Source organism: Dermacentor silvarum, chromosome 2 (assembly GCF_013339745.2).
Source record: "Dermacentor silvarum isolate Dsil-2018 chromosome 2, BIME_Dsil_1.4, whole genome shotgun sequence".
In the NCBI taxonomy this organism is placed as follows: Eukaryota; Metazoa; Arthropoda; class Arachnida; order Ixodida; family Ixodidae; genus Dermacentor; species Dermacentor silvarum.
This window is the reverse complement of record NC_051155.1, coordinates 7,281,944-7,299,333: the sequence shown is the minus strand read 5'-3', so window position 1 is coordinate 7,299,333 and position 17,390 is coordinate 7,281,944. Positions and strand designations below refer to the sequence as shown.

Sequence of the window (17,390 nt, the reverse complement as noted above, 5' to 3'; positions counted from 1 at the left end):
TTGGTTGACAGCTGAAGAGTTGAACCCAGCAATAGATAGTCATACAAGAGGTCTGTTCTATATTTTTATTTGTTTTTACATAAAGCATTCAGGACAAATGGAAGCAAGATTTATATATCTAGAGAGTGTCATATGCGCAGGTGCTGGTTTTGCAATTCTAGATGAATTCACTGACTATTTGCTCAATGGAACAATGTCTCATATAAATAACCGAGGCATAGCAAAAAAGAAAACAATTGTGACTACGACGCAAAAAATAAGCAAGGTTCGGCATATTCGTGGGGGATGTAATGTACAAACACACTTACGCGCCTTCAGACATGTGTTCAATGTTTTTCCAAATGTGTTGGCTAAAAAGCAAGAGATTATCAAAACATTTTGTGTTTCTCTCACTTTCAACGCCTCTGTATTCGGTCCTCTCCGCCCTTATTATGAAAAGCCCAGAATTTCAATCAGTCTAGCAATGAAGGATGTAGCGAAACAGCTCTTTAAATTTGTGGTTTCGGTTTCCACGCCGCCGGCGCCGCCGCCGCCAACGAAAAAAATCACATCATCTCACCCTACGGGCAAACATGGTGGGATGCGAAAGCATCGCGGGGGGTGCGCAACGAGTTTCCGTTTCGATTCACTTGGCAACACAACCAAATGAAAGTTAGAGTGAGAGAATATATTGAGAAGAGAGGAGACGTTTGCACGCGGTTGTTGCGTCTTTATTTAGAGATAGTACATGATTCCTAGCGTCGGTGCGCGCGGTATCTTGAAGACGATGGCTTTGTGGTCGGTGAAGTGTAGCGTCAATGGGTCTTGCTGCAGAGGGTCGAGTTTGAAATTTGCGAAAATGAGGTCTATGCACGTTCCCCTGATGGTGGTGGGTTGCTTGTGATCTTGGGAAATGCATCGCAAAGAGTATACGTCCTTCATGTACTGCACCAGCCAATCGGTTGTCAGTATGTCTAAGTTGAAGTCCGCTTCAAATATGAAGGGCGCGTGTCTGTACGTCTTGGTGTACTCTACCATGCTCCTTGCGATGTAAAGTTCGACGATTTCTCTTGAGATGTTGAGTTTGAGATACAGCGTAATGATGACGACGTTGACGTTGTTCATGGCGCTTCGCACATCGTTGCACAGAGAGAGAATGACGGAAGCACAGCGAACGCGCGCTTTATTGACCCTTTTCGCGCAGCAAAATGCAACTGAGTTTTCGCTAACACGCTGTGCTCCAATCATGCTAGATTGTATCATGTGAATTGAAGATTTGTGCAGTAGTTGGCTGCAAAAATATAGTGACTGGCATGTTAAGGAATAGAATGAATCTGTGTGGCCAAGTTCGCGGACCGCTGCTGCAACTGTCCGAACGTGTTACCGGCACTTCGTGATGTACGGCTTTCCTCGAGGATACAGAAATTTGCTCATCCGCCAGCCTTGTATCGCTAACCTTCAAAGAAAGGGCTTCATCCCCAGAACGTCGGCAAGAGTGAGTACCACTCGTTAAACAGTGACAAAGGGAGTAGCGCCGCTTCCTGTCATAGTAAGCTTCGCGCACGTTATCTATACACATCTGTCCCAAATGGCAGGAAAACTTACGCCCACTCTATCGCCGACGTATCAACAATAAGCGAATGGGCGCACACTTGAATATATGCGCACTGTATACGCACAATAAATGATGGACTACACCTATGGCGCACGAATGGTCGACGCTGAATGTTTCGTGACGGTCCACAAGAATAAGCGAGTTACTAGGTGTAATATATATTTGCTACAAGGTATTACAATGTACAAAACAGCTACGTTTCAAGCCTTGTGCGCAGCAAGAACCAATCTATCGGAACTGTGCACACCCGCGAGCGATTAGGCAGAACATAATCAGATAGTGGCCGCACCGAGGAACTTCACTGAGTCAGAAACTGACAATTAAGCCACTGCTTCAAAATATTTGCCGAATAAAGAACACAGAGCAAAACACATTAATCCTGACTGCATTCAAAATCGGAAAGCTTGGATAGCTTGGAATACATATTTAGCCCTGCTTTTATCACAAGCACCATACGCGCTGCTTGCGCCGTTTGGACATAGCTTAATCAGCTCCGAAAGCGCTTTTGCATGTTCTCTGAAGCTGTGATCTAAGCTTCGTGTCGTCCACCTAGTCACCGTCTACCATATCTCCGAAAACAGAGGTTTTCTAAGCCGCGCCGGCGTCATACACTTCCATTGTAAACAAGAAGGCAGCGGAGGCAATTGACGCAAGCAATGGATGCGTCACCACGTGATCAAACATGGCAGCGCCCACGGGATCGCCGCGAAAAGGGTCAATACTGCCCCGCGACACTTGCGCCGCCTACCGGCGTACCCTTAGAGAGAGAGGGAGAGAGTGAGAGAGAGAGAGTTATATCCAATCATATGCAATGATTTGCTGCGCCGCACCTGTGGCGGAGAGGGGAGGAGGAGAGCGCTCACCTGCGTAGGGGATGAGATTGAGGGAGAGTTGCGCATGTGCAGTATGGGTGCGGACGCCGCAGAACGGACCCCGAGCATAAGATGCTCTCGCATCTAAAATGGCAGTGTGCCGCCGATCAAATACCCGGCGCCGCGCCGACGACGCCGCCGCCGCCGACCAGAAACGACCACCACGCCGCCGCCGGTCGAACCGACGCGGCGCACACCTCTAGGCACGATCGGCGGCGTGCCGGGCCCCTAACAGCGTGAAAAGCAACGTGCAGAGGTGCTGCCGACGCCAAAAGCGCTTCTCCGTTTCCCCGCTCGCCGAAAGCTTGCGGCGCCCGTGACTGCAGCAGGCGCCTCTGGCGGTAGCTCCATAGAATAAAGCCCAACTTTAGAGAAGGAAACTGTACCTTCCACAGTGGTACGAAAATAACAAGCGGCAGCGCATGGAACTCACTGGGGTACCCGACAGATGGCACTGCTCAAACAGGAAGCGGATTTGTGTGATGAACAGAACCTTATAGTAGTTAACAGGGAGAATAAGTGTCATGGACAGGTAACGTGGCAATGCGGAAACGGGCAGTCATGTATCGACTACGCCTTAGTCTCAGAAATGGTCTACGAACAACTAGACCAAATGATAATAGACGAAAATGAAAAAAATAGCCTGGGAAGCGATCATAGACGTTTAGCATTAAAGTTTGGGCGAGATACCAGCGCAGAACATGAACCAATAGCCTCAGAGTTTTTAAAAATGAATGACGAGCAAATAACAGAGATCGCAAACAACATAGAGAAGAAAATTGAGGCTTTTCCTACAGCAGTCTGGGAATATAAGGAACTGGTGGAGGTTATGCACCATGAAATAAGGCGGACACGGCAAAACAATTGTTCGATTGGAAAGAGGAAACCACGTAAGTGGTGGAACAAGGAAATTAAACAAGCTATAGAAGAGCCTAAAGAGGCATCTAGGTTTCATCGATAAGCCAAAAAGTTGGGATTACAAGAAGAAGAGGTGCTCCTTAGATGGAATACATACCGAGAAAAGAAAAGGGTTGCGAGTGAGCTCGTGCAAGAGAAAATTAAATGCGCAAGTGAACGTTGGGTGCATAACATTCACAAAAGAGACAAAGGCACCCCAAAAAGATTCTGGAACCATATAAAAGCACTCGGAGCTCCAACTAGAAACTCGCAAACGGCTATAAGGGATGAAGACGGTAACATCTATGAAGGCGATGATGCGCTGCGGTACATCACAGACGTTATCAGGCATAACTTCGGCACGAGAAAAAGCGTAGTTCAGACAACAGATCCAGCAACAACAGAGAAGCCTGAGAGATCAAAATTTAGCATAGAAAGCTTTTATTGGAAAAATGCAGCAGAAAATGTCCCTAACAACACGGCAGCAGGACCCGATGAAATCCCAATACAGCTAATCAAAAACCTCGGTCCAAAAAGCAAGGCACTGCTGACTAATGCCATAGAGCAAGTGATTAGAACAAAGAATATTCCCGTTGGATGGCGTGAAAGCAAGATGAATCTCATCTACAAAGGCAAAGGAGATAAGAATAAGACGACCTCGTACAGGCCAGTTACAGTAACGTCGGTGACATATAGAATGGCAATGCAAGCCATAAAATTAGAACTGTCGAAGTGGGTGGAGGAAAACGGTGTATTGGGGGAACTACAGAATGGGTTCAGGCCAAGCAGACGCTTAGAAGACAATATGTTTGTACTAACTCAGTGCATAGAGATTTCAGTAGCTCAGAAAAGACCTTTATGGATAGCATTTCTAGATATTAAAGGAGCTTATGACAACGTAGACAGGGAATTGTTGTGGGATATTCTTCAATACGAAGGCATATATGACGATTTCGTGGAGCTGCTGAGGGAGATATATCGAGACAACCAGGTACAAGTGGCATGGGAAGGCCGAAAAGGAAATGAAATGGTGGGAATTCACCAAGGATTGAAGCAAGGATGCCCTCTGTCACCACTGTTGTTCACGCTTTACGTCAAGGGCATAGAAAGACGACTGGAAAACAGCGAATTAGGTTTTGATTTATCCTACATGCGTAATGGAAAAATGGTGCAACACAAGGTCCCTGGACTGATGTACGCAGACGACATTGTGCTACTAGCGGACAATAAAAAAGATTTACAGATACTTGCGAATATCTGTGGGAACGCAGCGACAAATCTAGGCCTTAAGTTTAGCACAGAGAAATCAGGGATTATGATCTTTAATGAACACACGAGTAACTTCGTGGTGTCAATTCAGCAGCAAGTAATACCCATAGTGAAGCAATATAAGTACCTCGGCGTACACATAAACGAAGGAAAGAATTACTCAAGCAACCACCAAGATAATCTGGAAATAAAGGGGAAGCGGAATGCAGCAATAATGAAACACAGAGCACTGTGGGGCCACAATAAGTATGAGGTGGTGCGTGGAATCTGGAAAGGAGTAATGGTGCCAGCGCTAACATTCGCAAATGCCATTATATGCTTAAAATCGGATATATTGGCGGGTTTGGAAGTTAACCAAAGATCAGTAGGCCGGTTGGCTTTGGGAGCACACGGTAATACGACAAATGAGGCAGTGCATGGTGTCATGGGTTGGGCCTCTTTTGAAGTCAGAGAAGCACAAAGCAAAATTAGTTTTGAAGAAAGGCTCAGGAACATGGATGAAAATAAATGGGCGGCTAAAGTGCACAAGTATCTCTACATGAAAAGCGTGGACACAGAATGGAGGAAGAGGTCAAGGAAGTTGGCAACCAAGTACAGGATAATCGAAACTGTAAATAGACAACCAGGCGTCATCAGAAAGAAAGTGAGAGAAATAGAGACCGTGAAGTGGATGCAAAGAATGGAAACAAAAAGGACAATGGAGATTTACAAGAATTAGAAGAAAGAAATTAGAAGGGAAAATCTGTACGATAACACAAAGGGCAGTGCCTTGCTATTTGAGGCTCGAGCCGGTTGCCTAAGGACGAAAACATATCGGAACAAATATTCGGAACTAGATGAGACATGTGTATGCTGCAGTAAAGATCCAGAGACCACTCAGCACATCCTAATGGAATGCGACGGGATCCACCCAGCGAGAACCGTAGGTAACGTGCAACTCCCAGAAGCGCTTGGGTTTAAAGTGGAAGGAAACAAACAGATCAGCCGTAGAGATCAGCAAAAGACGATTAGAGTACTGGTGGAAAAAAAGCTGGGAAAAAATGGATACGACCTGATCTCTTAAAATCATAGGCAGCGGTACAAGGTAAATTTTTGAAAAAGAAAAATAATGAGAGGTATACAAAAATGCCAGATAAAGAACATGTATAGTATCCCTGCTTAAACCAAGCAGGCTAGGTGACTATTTGTCGCCGCCCCGTTTCAAAGGGGATGCCAATGAATCATCATCACCATCAGCGGAAATATTTTTAGTGCAAAATTCCAATATCGCCGCTTTTTTACCGGTCGCGCACGCTGGTACTCGCCGCTCACCCCGGCTGGCGTTGCGGCATGCCTCAGTGCCTTGCCGCTTAGCTTGTGCATTCTAATTGCCAAAAGATCAAAGTGCCTCTACTGACGCCCATACAAACAAGCCACAAGTGAGTGAACAGGACGTACGACTTTATTGGTCGAAGACAAGCAGTGCACCTTCTCGTACAAGAGCACAAATAAAATTTGCATGCCGAGATACGCTGGAATTATTTACGCGAGCTCGTAAACCTTCGTCGTCGCACGTGGCGGTCTGGTAACGAGCGACAACCAGCAGTGCAAGCAGATTGGACAGTGTGTCCCACCTGTTTGCACCGTCGGTCGCCGTTGACGACGATAAACTTGCATTGCGAAGCAATCCGGTGACGCAGGCATCTGCTGCCGCACCCAACACAGCGACGTGGACTACCCGGCATTTTAGCGTTACCTCCTTTCCAGCCTGCACGTTTCTTTTCTTTCGGGGGCCGCTAATATGTGGCTCACACTTGGTGCCCCACTTTGTCTCAATATGGACAAGGCGGTTTCTTGGGCATCACCTTCAGCAACCACTTCTGTGGGCCTTTCCACCCATGTGGCTATCAACTTCATAAACTTCGGACCATGTAATTAAGCATGTATGCTGCTCTCTGTTGACGCCAAATCACGGCCAACGAAGGCCACAGGCAAAATTTGCACAGGGCTGCAGCAGGAAGGGACGGAATGGGGAGCACCAATCACAGTGCGTGTAAATTGGGAGTCTATGTCGCTGTACGGACTGCAGGAGCAGGTGCTTACCTCAAGAGACTGCTTCCCAATGAAACTTACCAGGCCCCCCAAATACGAGAAACGTAACACAGCGACCACGACCAAGTTTCTGCAACCAGATTCTGCAATCAACCACTTCAGTGTATCTTGCGCAAAAACCCAGGCTATTGAGCAAGAAGAGCAGTCCTGAACGAGACCAGGAGTTAAATATGGGAATGAGAAAGCTTGCATTCAAGAAAGCCACTCTGCTCTGCAAGCAGTGAAGGCCAATAACATTAAGAAAAGTGAAATGCTACATAGCGCACGGTGCAAAGGTTAATGCATGACACATGCCGATGCCGCATCTGCTATTTCAGGAGAGGAATTTAACATGGCAACGTACAGTAGAGAATACTGCTACAAAGATGTCATGCTAATAGACAATGACGGGCCTTAACTATGAGCAAAAAATCAGTTCACCTTTATGTTTGGATAAGGAAGAAGAATGATATCTAGATATAATGGGGAATGAAAAAGCTTGCATTCATAGAAAAAAAAAATTACTTGGCACAAATTGAATTTGACAAGGTCAGAAAGCTGTTAAGGAAGGGCAAACTGATGGAACTCTTTTGCCCAGCGTCGTCCATGCTTGTTCAGAGGTTGCAGGCGCATCTGAACACGAAGAATATCTTTTGGTGAGGTACCTGGATGACTGTGCCAGTATCCGTGCTGGTGGAATGATGGCTGAGGCTCTTTTCAGTCTTGATACAGTCCTACGTAGACTTGGTATCTTATCTAAATACTTCTGGATCCGCTTCTTTTTTCATGGTATAATTGCCTTGCGAGTTCGGCTCCAGCCCCTTCCTGTTGGTGTAGATATGAGGGCTCCTGTGACGAGGGCCAAGATGTGTTTGGTGTAGACTTTGTTGGAGCAAAACAGTAACACATGAGATAGAGCAGAGATTATCCAAACTCGTGTAGTGCTTTCTATGTTTGAACCAATTATGCTGCACCGTAAATATGAACAAACATTCATATCATCTGCTACAAACAAATTACAATGTATCCAAGACTAGCAAGCCAATACAGTGTATATCAAGCATATTATTGCGATAGCAATTATATGGACACTTCAACCGGATTTCTGCCGTCGGCGTCGCCGTCGCCGTCGTCGTCGCTGTCGCCGGGAGGTTCCGTATAGATAAAATCTTCGCCGCGCGCCGTATGCCCCAGCGGAAGCGTGCGGGGACGCGCGCTATCACGGAGAGCGAACGCACTCAATCTCCCACGCGCAAGCAAGGAAGCGGAAAGCCAGCGCCGGAGGGAGCAGGGGGGGGGGCACTTCTCTGCCAACAACCGCGCTCGTCGCTCGTCCGCACAGTCTCTTATCTCTCCCACGCGCAAGCAAGGAAGCGGGAAGCCAGCGCCGGAGGGAGCGGGGGAGGGGGGGGGCGCACTTCTACGCTGCCAACAACCGCGCTCGTCGTTCGTTCGACCGCACCGTCTCTTATCTCCACACGGCTCTGACTTTTATGCTCCTTGCATTCGCCGCTCAGTTTACGTTGAAGCGATAGACCGCACGTACATACGCTCGCTGCCAGCGTTTTGACAGTCGTTGACTGCAGTCATTCAGTGTGATCTATTCATGTTTGTTATTGCGCGCTCACACCACGCTTGTTCATTCAGTTAGTAATAGTCGGGCCACATTTTCCAACGCACGCTACACATGCAATGCTGCCCAGATCGGCAGTGCAGCACTACAGGTGTGTCCCTTCGCACGCGCTGCCCACGGTAAGCGCTTCTCATCAACACCACCGTTTCACACGCGCCTTCTCGTGGTCATCGAGTCTCTCTTCATGTCGGTCTACTTACGCCGCAGCACACCTGCTTACTTAATCAGCTCATGTTTACTACAATTCATATTGCTACCAAGGCCGCTCACCTTACTTCGTATGACATTGCTGTGTTGCTATCGCATTCATTGCTTCGCCCTTAGGGCGAAACTGTGACATTTTTTTGCACAAAAAACTGTTCATATCACGCTTATCACACTAGGTTCTAAATGAACGAACACACTGCCACTCCAGAGTCCATATGTCCACTGTCCATATATCACCACACAGCACTAAACGATTAATCACTTCACTGCACTTAAACACAACTCTTTGCACAACAACAAAAAAATATACACTGCTTTTCTTGTGTATTAACACCCGAACCTAAGTAGCCCTACTCAAGAAGTCTGCACCCACGTTTTCTATCCCTTTAATATATTCGACATGAAAACAGTACTCTTGCAACGCCAGGCTCCACCTCATTACTCTTCCGTTTGGTAACTTAGCCTTACTCAAGAATTCCAATGGCTGGTGGTCCGTTGGTACTCTGAAACATTTGCCAAACCATCAGATATGCAACCGATAGATATGGAACCTTTTGACAGCCCATACCAATGCCAGACATTCTTTCTCTACTGTAGAATAATTTCTCTCCGCATCATTGAGCTTCTTGCTGGCATAAAATACTGGATGTAAAATCCAATCCTTTTCTTGCAAGAGCACTTCCCAATGCCTTGTCGGACGCATCAGTGGGCAACACGAACTCATTCTCCATATTTCGGGCTAAGAGGATTGGCGGTTCCGCCATTTTCTTCTTTAGTGTTTCGAAGGCTCTACTGTGTGATGAGCTCCATTTCACCACATTATTAGCGCCTTTCTTGGTAAGTTCCACTAATGGAGCTGCTATGTCGGCGTAACGAGGTATAAACTCTCTGTAGAATCCCGTCAGCCCTAAGAACGATTGAATCTCCTTCTTGGTTTTTGGTTGCCCTGCCACTTGGATTTTTTCTAAAATGTCCTCTTGAGCAGCGATTCTGCCCATTCCTAACTTATGCCCCAGGAAAGAAACCGCTTGGAAGCCAAATTCACATTTCGTTGGCTTTGCGGTTAACTTCGCGCCCTTGATCCTTTGAAACAGCTCTTCTGATGTTTTGAGTGCTCCTCCCACGTTCAGTCGCAACCAGAATATCGTCAATGTATAGTGCTCTACATTTTGAATTCCATGCAAGACTCGTCTCATCAGTTTTGTGAATACTGCTGCAGCTGTTTTTAACCCAAAAGGCATGTACTTAAAGTAGAAAACTCCGCTAGAACACGAAAATGCTGTTTTCTCCTTGGCTGATGTTTCCATGGGGATGTGCCAGTAGCCTTTCGCCAGGTCCAGCTTTGAATAAAACGTCTTGCCAGCGACTTTCGCGAACACAACGTCAGTCCTCGGTGTCGGCTCGGCGTCCGCCTTCAGTACATTGTTCAAACGTCTGAAATCCACGCAGACTCTGTTTGAACCATCCGCCTTCTTGACCACCACTAAGGGTGCTTTGTATGCCGAGTTAGTCCTTTCTATTATTCCATGACGCAGCATTTCGTCCACTTCTTTCTCTATTGATTCTTGCACCGCCAGCGGTAGAGGGCACTGTTTCGCATGTACTGGTTCCTGAGTTGTGCATTGCAGTTTGCATTCTACTAATTCTGTACTTCCTGGAAGGTCTGAAAACAAATCGCTGTAGTTGTACAGTAGAACCTTCAGTTCCACATCCTGTTTTGTAGCGTTAGCTACACTGGCCTAGCCAAGCCCGTTTCGCGCGGCACATCAAGAGCCGTGCTGCACATGCGCAAGCATCAGTGATGTCACACGGCTTGCGCACCGGAGCCACCGGAGCCGGCACCTCTCGCGCACTCCGCCGCCGCCGCGCGCGACACACTGCCGCCGGTCTGCGCATTCCAGAGGAGTGACGTCGTAGCCGTGGTAGACGCACTGGCGCCGGCGCGCGCTCGCTGCGCAGTCGCCGTCTGACACTGCGCTGGAGCCGCTGCGCTTCTGACTGGCGTTTGCCAGTGTGGTATAGCCATGGAGAAGGAGAGCGCAACAGCGCAGAAGAACGGAGAAGCTTGACTCATCGGATCCCGAAGTAGTTGACTGGCAATTAGCGGTTGAGCGTAGGAGACAACCAGGAAAGCTAAGAATAATCAGCTGAACCTTTGCTAACGCTACGTATATCCTGGCATAGCCGAGCTAAGCCACTGCAACTTTTTTTCCGAAAGGGCTGGGTTAATTACCACGTTTTCTACGCCCGTACACTTTTTGGAGCTGTACATGGGCATTTCTCCCGCACCAGTCTCGTCGGTGACGACCACGCAGGCTATTGTGGAATCTTCTGCTGTCTCTCTCTTCGTACTTCTTTAACATGTTTATGTGAAACACCTTCTTATGACTGTGTATGAGGAGTTCATAATCAACATCATTCTTTTTTTGAGTCACAGGAAAAATTTCCTTCCACGGCATCAGTAGCTTGTTGCTATCGTTGGGAAGGAGGACCAGAGCCTTGCCTCCTGGCGTCAGGCCACGGTTCACTGTCCTGCGGTCTTAATACCTCTTGTGTCGGTGTTTTGCCTGCTTCAAGTTCTCGTGGCCCAGGTAGCACAAACCCATCTAGAAGACGTCTACATTTGGGCTTGTTCAAGCCAAAAGGTTGTCTACTATCCGGCTTCTACAAGCCGAGTAGTAGCCTTAGAACTCCACAAGCACTCCTGAAGCCAAGCTAATGCTCCCTCCGTATTCGTCTTGGGGAAGTCTTGGCAAGCTGTTCGTTAGACTATCTGTAGAACTTTCGTATAAAGGATTATTTTGCTTGCCGGAGAAATTATGCAATCCACCTTGCAAAAGAAAAGGTTAAATAATGCATATGTTAACCATGCACTAATGCAGATCGCTGGTCCTGATATGCTTTTCTTCTAACCAGTCTTGTGATTCAGGATTTCTAACCAATGTAGATATATTGAATGTGACTGGCTTTACCTTCAAAACTAAAACACACCAAAGCTACTAAGCTGAAAAAGTTCAGTATAATGGCCTAAATGCATGCTTTTGCAAAGGCATAAATATTAAAAGGAGCCACATAGATTTCACAGTTTGTAATAAAATCTGTGAAGGTATAATGTTGAGAGGCCGTGTGCGACATGCAATTTCTACAGTGCTGTTCACTTGCAAAGTGTATTAATGTTCTTGCGAGTCTATTCACTTCGGAAGAATGTTATTTCAGTGCATAAATGACATTGTTGGCATATGTATGTATACATGTTTGCATGTCACAGATGGGCTCTCACTATTATACCTTGACAGATTTCATTACCAAACTATGGAATCTATGCAGCCTTTAATATTTATGCCTTTGGAAAAGCATGCATTTAGCACATAATACTGAACTTTTTTCAGCTTAGTAGCTTTGCGTGTTTTTATTTTGAAGTTAAAGCCAGTCGCATTCAATATATGTACATTTCCTAGAAATCCTAAATCGCACCACTGGTTCCAAGAAAACAATAGCAGTACCAGTGATCTGCATTAGTGCACGATTAATTTGGGTATACTGCTAACACAAGCAAAATTCATGCAGCAGACAAGGGCACATTGAAATGAGGCACATTGAAAAGACATCTTGTAAAATGCCTCTTCTGTAGCCAGCATTTCATAACAATGTTTAAGAGGCAGCAAAATTAGCAAAAAACTAAATTTTATTTTTGCAAATTATGTACATGTGCTTGTCCTGCTTTGATTCTGACTAAATATATACATAGGAAATGAATGGCATGTAATGCCGTGCACTGATTGACTAGACTGCATGTATTATGGATTGCATGTCTAGAAAAACTGAACCCACATCTTAACAGAACTAAGGAGGAAGAAAGGCATGTCAGCTGGCGGCAGGTCCAGTATCCTTTGATGCATCTGCGCCAGTCGAAAAAAGAGAAAGAAGACCAGACTTACTTATAGTAAGGCCAGTAAAAGCCAAATGCTTAGCATAAACATGACTAAGAAATAATCTCTACATATTAGAAAAATTAGCGAATACACTTTGTTTTCTCTCGGTGACTACTATTAAGGGCATGTAATGCGCACACTACTTTCAAACATTATAGAACTGATGCACTCATGATGCACAGTTATACTTGTTATAAGCCTGGCCTTTCAGTGGCTGTCCTCACAAGACTGAACAATGGCATAAAAAAAACAAATACAACACATAAAAAACTGCTTAAAATCTGCAGGCATAAGCATAGTGCCAGAAGACAGGTATAATTCATTCTATAATTTAAAATGCCTTTTCACGTTCACCTAAAGCATCTCCCATGTCCTTTTGCTGCCTGGAAGTAAATATTTATATCTTTCTTTTACACTGCATCACGTAAGCAAGTGGCCCTGAACGCCAACTCTACTTGGGGTTCCCAGAATTTATTGTCTAAAGTAAAATTCTTCAGAATGTATACAAGTTTCCCTATGGCCACAGTAAAGCATGATGTCACAACATCATGCATAGATGGTCGTTGGAAGTTATCTGGCGATTGAGAACAGACTGATATAAGTAGAGTTTAGAACGCCAAGACAAAATATTAATCCCATACCATGCACTTCTGATCTAGAACCAACAGTTGATTTTAATGAGATTTAAACATGCTACATGATGCTGACTCAGTTAAAAACGTAAGTATATCTTAAATTTCTATATAAAATTACCTGAACACTAAGCTTAACGTAACGTGCTGGCTTTTTATCTGCTCGCAAACTGCAATTCTTCAACCAGGCAGTCGCTGCTTGGCGAATGGCATCGGTCATCACATTTTCCCAGGTGGTATTGCTATGAATAGCTCCTGGAATACCAAACCATCTAGTCAAACAGTGCAAGTAGCACGTGTACACGGTATCAGCAGTTGTGGCTGATATCCGAACCATTGCTACATACGAACAGATTTGCAACTCGTAAATAAAATTTGTGGAACATCAGTTCTATGGAACTGCAAGGGGGAGGAAGGCTTATAAAAGAAAAAGATGTCCACAAACCCGACTTAGCTACACTGGATGGATGATATTTTTTTTTCAAATGTGTTCATGTTTTTATTTATTTTTTCATTCAAAATAGCATGTATTTTGTGAGTAAGAGTCACTGCACTTTATCTCTAGGCCCAGTCAAACAGCAGCCCTCTAATCTTACCTTCCATGACACTGTAGACATGCATGTCCCTGAAGCTCTTTTTCCGCCGCTGGCCTAGAGTCTAGCTTAAGTTTCCACCAAAACAGTCTGAAAATAGTGGGTAGGATGCCCGCAGTAAAGCTTCTTAAGTACCAGCCCCCCATAACAGAGAGCCGTTGTGTCTGAAAAAAAAATTTGGAAGAGAACAAAAGGGATTCAAAGCCGAAAACACCAAATATGCACACTGTGGATATTACAGAGGCTGCATGAAGGCGGGTATTAAATCCGCAGAAAAGGTAAGGCAGATGACACTAGATGATTATGCATTCCAGAGAAATTACTGCAGCAATATTTACACACAAAAACTGCCAAGATGTAAACAGCCATAGTATAAAAAAGTATTAACTGAAACTACTGCGTATACAACTCAAAAACATGAAGCCACACAATTTCAATAAAACAATGAAGTCAATTTAACATGCATATAAAAGGCATTAGTTACACCTGGCACGAGTTATTATAAAAATGTGCTCATGTACAATTAATAAAGCTTTTACTTACAAGGTGTCGTCAGAATGCAGGATTGGAGCTCTGCTCGGATTCTAATGTGGTCACGGTTTTTTTGTTCACCAAAGGCAGCTTGTAATCAGCCACTGCCATTCTGCCAGTTTCGTTGGGAACACTGAGAGCTGCTAGGAGCCTTTCATCTTGACGTCTTATAGTCTTCCCATGTCTGTGATTAGTACGTGAATGTCTGAAAGCACCTAGAAAAGATAGACAAGAGCCATGCACACTTTGACAGCTTGGACGGTAGCTAATAACATGTTGCACGACGCAACTTCTACATGCATGAGTATACTCCTATATAGCTGCACTTGTTCGATCCTGTTCTGCTCGTTGTAAGTATTTCAAGTCCCATCCAAGCTTTTGGGAACTAGTGCCATCATTTCCTATCTGAGGTGCAACCTGGCTCAAGATTATGTCACTATGGTTGGTATTCTTCGCTGAAATCATGGCCTCACTGCACTACGGGTAGAATTCATCCATAGAAGTGCTTGCATTGGGCAGGCTGTCATACTTTTGCTGTTCAAGGCCTTGGGTACTACAAAAAAATGAATCAAAGCGTATCTTATACAACGGGCAACAAGGGAGTTCGCACAAAGTCTCATTTTGTTTTTGTGCGCCGCTTTGCTTTTGGATAACGTAGGTACAGCGCAACAATTTTTGGAAGGGAACAATTAGACAGGAAAACGCTAGTACAGCGTATCCGTTTCCTTACAAAAGTTGTTGCGCTGTACCTACGTTATTCAGTATGTACCAACTCGCCCAAATCAAGCTGTTGTTGTTTTGCATTTGTTCTTCACAAACTGAATGCAGCGGACGTATATAAAACGCACGTGCTTACGTCTCGATGCAATCAGTCGGGGACGCAGATATATTATTTGCATACTGATGCAGTTCTAAGACCATCAACGAAGTAATATAAGTCAATAAGCGGCATAGCTCGCGTTTATATAATTACAGCACCAGCTTAAAACATTCGCAACTTTCGACCACGAGGAAACTAGGCGGCGATTCCGCGAGAAGTGGTTCCCGATGTAACAATTTTAGCACGGTCAGTCGATGCTAACAGCAGTGAATGATCCCACACCAACCAAAATGTAATCCCAACCTGACGAGCTTTTATATAGTGTCCGTGACATCGGACGTGCCGCGAGGAAATTCGAAACAACAGCCGTTGCATGAGAAACAATCAACCAAGAGGGTCATGGTGCTACAATCGTGTGACAGAGCTTTCTAATGAGAGAAAAACTTTAACCACTTACCAAAACGAAGCTGAGCCATCAACGCAGGAACACACAGAGAATGCGATGTGCGCACGAAAGCGACCCGTTGAATTCTTTGCAAAGTGCGGGCGCGCGGCCATGCGCGACACTGCAAGCGCGAACGGAGACAATGCACGGCAACGGCAGCATGGCAGGCGCGGGAGCTAGCGTTGGAAGCGGCCAAGCCATAGTAGCGCACCAACTGTTGTGCCACACCTGTTATACTAGCCTGTGAAACTTCGTTCAAAATGTTTTATTAAAGTTTTTACGAATTGTGTAATAACGGCACACATTTTATTGAAAGGTTTTGTTGTATTGCCATCACCGGCACACGAAACTATGGCGCGGCTTTCAGTTTGAGCTGACGCGGTAGGTTTGAATTGGCCATGGAGGAAGGTACCTTCCTCGATGGCTGATACTTGGTACGCGCGCTGTAACCGTCTAACTAGCGGCCTATGCGAAATCGACTCGAGCATAAACCTTGCAGTACGCTGGTAATACGCTGTTTTGTGCGGAGAGCTGTATATGACGATACCATAACGATGTAATCATTCCACTGATGGTGCTGTCGAAGGAAACGTTGCAAGCTGGTAGTAAAAATGTGCGCAAGTTTTGCTTGCAAGACTTGGAGATTGACTTTAAAAACGTCTACCAGAGCCTGTACGTCTCCACCAGGTCTTACAGCAGAAGTCTTCAATACCAGACATATAAGCTATACAGAAGACGTCTAATTTGGAGCTTCACTTAGCACTAGCCGTGTCAAGCTGGGTCAAGCCGAGTCAGGAAGGCTTGTAGCCGACTTTTGCTTCCTGGGGGGCCACTCCACATGTTTCTTCTAATCTTTCCCTCAACTCCAAAACGGATGTATATGTGGTCTTTAGCTCTCTCCCGATTTCTTCATTTGCCCACAATTCTTTGAGAATCGCCAGTGGTCCTCTCACTGTTCTTCCATACAACATTTCAAATGGCGAGAATCCGATGCTTGCCTGTGGTACCACCCGGTAGGCGAAAAGGGGAGCCGGCAGATACCTGTCCCAGTCTTTGGGCCTCTCTTGGCACATTCTCCTGACCATAGTTTTAATCATTCCATTAAATCTTTCGACCAACCCATTAGACATTGGGTGATACGGGGTTGTCAATCCCTGCTCAATGGACATTAACCTGGTGATCTCCTCCATCAATTGTGACGTAAAGTTTGATCCTCGGTCACTCAATACTTCCTTTGGGACCCCATAGCGCGCAAACATCTCCAGGAGAGCTTCTGTCACTTGTACGGTGTCAATGGTCTTCAACGCAACTACGTCCGGGTATGTGGTAGCCACATCTACCAGCGTAAGCACATAACGGTTTCTCTGGCTAGATGCAGGTGTTATGGGGCCTATTATGTCTATGGCCACTCTGTGAAATGGCATGTCGATGATGGGCATGTCCACAAGTGGTACACGCCCCACTCGCCCTTTTGGTACCGTTCTTTGGCACACATCACAAGACCTCACGTATCTCTTCACGTCACTCTGGATTCCGGGCCAAAAGAACTCTTCTGCAATCCTTGCTAGGCTGTTTTTTTACGCCCTGGTGGCCAGCCATGACACTGTGATGTCCTAATCCCATCACTGTCTCCCTAAAGTCCTTAGGCACAATAAGCGGCTGAGCCTCTCTGCCCGAGCTGAATACGCATCTTCGACATAAAAGATCGTTGTGCATAACAAACTCAAACGTAGTGCGGCTTCTTTTCCTTTTCATTGTTTCTTCTGTAGAGAGGCACTCTAGGTTAATTAATTAGAGCGTAGAGCACTGCAACGAGAGGTTGCACAGCGCAGGCAACACAGGCACACGGCTTCGACCAACTCGTCGTCGTCGTCTTTCTTGAAGCAGTGCATACT

At 45.6% G+C, this 17,390-nt stretch overlaps 1 protein-coding gene and 1 long non-coding RNA gene across 4 annotated transcripts in view; both read right to left on the bottom strand.

Annotated features, from left to right (window-relative positions):
* Positions 1–17,390, bottom strand: part of LOC119441296 (autophagy-related protein 16-1) — a 445,594-nt gene that overhangs the window by 125,875 nt on the left and 302,329 nt on the right. The window lies entirely within an intron of this gene.
* Positions 11,578–15,654, bottom strand: LOC119441301 (uncharacterized). Its single transcript, XR_005189862.2, has 4 exons — positions 15,508–15,654; positions 14,243–14,445; positions 13,703–13,863; positions 11,578–12,441 (listed from the first exon to the last, which is right to left on the bottom strand). It is a non-coding gene; the product is annotated as an uncharacterized LOC119441301 (long non-coding RNA).